Raw genomic sequence first — 3,179 nt, 5'->3', positions numbered from 1 at the left:
CGAAGTACTAAAGCATCCGGTACTTTGGATGGGATTTGTTAGGCCCAATAGATCTATCTTTAGGATTCGCGTCAATTAGGGTATCTGTTCCCTAATTCTTAGATTACCAGAATTAATAAAAAGGGGCATATTCGATTTCGATAATTCCACCATAGAATGTAGTTTCACATACTTGTGTCTATTTTGTAAATCATTTATAAAACCTGTATGTATTCTCATCCCAAAAATATTAGATTTTAAAAGTGGGACTATAACTCACTTTCACAGATTTTTACTTCGTCGGGAAGTAAGACTTGGCCACTGGTTGATTCACGAACCTATAACAATATATACATATATATCAAAGTATGTTCAAAATATATTTACAACACTTTTAATATATTTTGATGTTTTAAGTTTATAAATCAGCTGTCCTCGTTAGTAACCTACAACTAGTTGTCCACAGTTAGATGTACAGAAATAAATCGATAAATATTATCTTGAATCAATCCACGACCCAGTGTATACGTATCTCAGTATTGATCACAACTCAAACTATATATATTTTGGAATCAACCTCAACCCTGTATAGCTAACTCCAACATTCACATATAGAGTGTCTATGGTTGTTCCGAAATATATATAGATGTGTCGACATGATAGGTCGAAACATTGTATACGTGTCTATGGTATCTCAAGATTACCTAATATACAATACAAGTTGATTAAGTTATGGTTGAAATAGATTTGTTACCAATTTTCACGTAGCTAAAATGAGAAAAATTATCCAATCTTGTTTTACCCATAACTTCTTCATTTTAAATCCGTTTTGAGTGAATCAAATTGCTATGATTTCATATTGAACTCTATTTTATGAATCTAAACATAAAAAGTATAGGTTTATAGTCGGAAAAATAAGTTACAAGTCGTTTTTGTAAAGGTAGTCATTTCAGTCGAAAGAACGACGTCTAGATGACCATTTTAGAAAACATACTTCCACTTTGAGTTTAACCATAATTTTTGGATATAGTTTCATGTTCAAAATAAAAATCATTTTCTCAGAATAACAAATTTTAAATCAAAGTTTATCATAGTTTTTAATTAACTAACCCAAAACAGCCCGCGGTGTTACTACGACGGCGTAAATATGGTTTTACGGTGTTTTTCGTGTTTCCGGGTTTTAAATCGTTAAGTTAGCATATCATATAGATATAGAACATGTGTTTAGTTAATTTTAAAAGTCAAGTTAGAAGGATTAACTTTTGTTTGCGAACAAGTTTAGAATTAACTAAACTATGTTCTAGTGATTACAAGTTTAAACCTTCGAATAAGATAGCTTTATATGTATGAATCGAATTATGTTATGAACATCATTACTACCTTAAGTTCCTTGGATAAACCTACTGGAAAATAGAAAAATGGATCTAGCTTCAACGGATCCTTGGATGGCTCGAAGTTCTTGAAGCAGAATCATGACACGAAAACAAGTTCAAGTAAGATCATCACTTGAAATAAGATTGTTATAGTTATAGAAATTGAACCAAAGTTTGAATATGATTATTACTTTGTATTAGAATGATAACCTACTGTAAGAAACAAAGATTTCTTGAGGTTGTATGATCACCTTACAAGATTGGAAGTGAGCTAGCAAACTTGAAAGTATTCTTGATTTTATGTAACTAGAACTTGTAGAATATATGAAGAACACTTAGAACTTGAAGATAGAACTTGAGAGAGATCAATTAGATGAAGAAAATTGAAGAATGAAAGTGTTTGTAGGTGTTTTTGGTCGTTGGTGTATGGATTAGATATAAAGGATATGTAATTTTGTTTTCATGTAAATAAGTCATGAATGATTACTCATATTTTTGTAATTTTATGAGATATTTCATGCTAGTTGCCAAATGATGGTTCCCACATGTGTTAGGTGACTCAAATGGGCTGCTAAGAGCTGATCATTGGAGTGTATATACCAATAGTACATACATCTAAAAGCTGTGTATTGTACGAGTACGAATACGGGTGCATACGAGTAGAATTGTTGATGAAACTGAACGAGGATGTAATTGTAAGCATTTTTGTTAAGTAGAAGTATTTTGATAAGTGTATTGAAGTCTTTAAAAAGTGTATAAATACATATTAAAACACTACATGTATATACATTTTAACTGAGTCGTTAAGTCATCGTTAGTCGTTACATGTAAGTGTTGTTTTGAAACCTTTAGGTTAACGATCTTGTTAAATGTTGTTAACCAATGTTTATAATATCAAATGAGATTTTAAATTATTATATTATCATGATATTATCATGTATGAATATCTCTTAATATGATATATATACATTAAATGTCTTTACAACGATAATCGTTACATATATGTCTCGTTTAAAAATCATTAAGTTAGTAGTCTTGTTTTTACATATGTAGTTCATTGTTAATATATTTAATGATATGTTTACTTATCATATTATCATGTTAACTATATATATATCTATATATATGTCATCATATAGTTTTTACAAGTTTTAACGTTCTTGAATCACCGGTCAACTTGGGTGGTCAATTGTCTATATGAAACATATTTCAATTAATCAAGTCTTAACAAGTTTGATTGCTTAATATGTTGGAAACATTTAATCATGTAAATATCAATCTCAATTAATATATATAAACATGGAAAAGTTCGGGTCACTACAAAATGCGGGTGAAAGAAGATGATATTCCAAAGACTGCTTTCAGAACACGTTACGGTCATTACGAGTTTATGGTCATGCCGTTTGGTTTAACTAATGCGCCAGCTATGTTCATGGACCTTATGAACCGAGTTTGTGGACCATACCTTGACAAGTTTGTCATTGTTTTTATTGATGACATACTTATTTACTCAAAGAATGACCAAGAACACGGTGAGCATTTGAGAAAGGTGTTAGAAGTATTGAGGAAGGAAGAATTGTACGCTAAGTTTTCAAAGTGTGCATTTTGATTGGAAGAAGTTCAATTCCTCGGTCACATAGTGAACAAAGAAGGTATTAAGGTGGATCCGGCAAAGATAGAAACTGTTGAAAAGTGGGAAACCCCAAAAACTCCGAAACACATACGCCAGTTTTTAGGACTAGCTGGTTACTACAGAAGGTTCATCCAAGACTTTTCCAGAATAGCAAAACCCTTGACTGCATTAACGCATAAAGGGAAGAAATTTGA

Source organism: Rutidosis leptorrhynchoides, chromosome 6 (assembly GCF_046630445.1).
Source record: "Rutidosis leptorrhynchoides isolate AG116_Rl617_1_P2 chromosome 6, CSIRO_AGI_Rlap_v1, whole genome shotgun sequence".
Classification (NCBI taxonomy): Eukaryota; Viridiplantae; Streptophyta; class Magnoliopsida; order Asterales; family Asteraceae; genus Rutidosis; species Rutidosis leptorrhynchoides.
The sequence above is the reverse complement of the archived record's forward strand: the minus strand, read 5'-3'. Positions refer to the sequence as shown.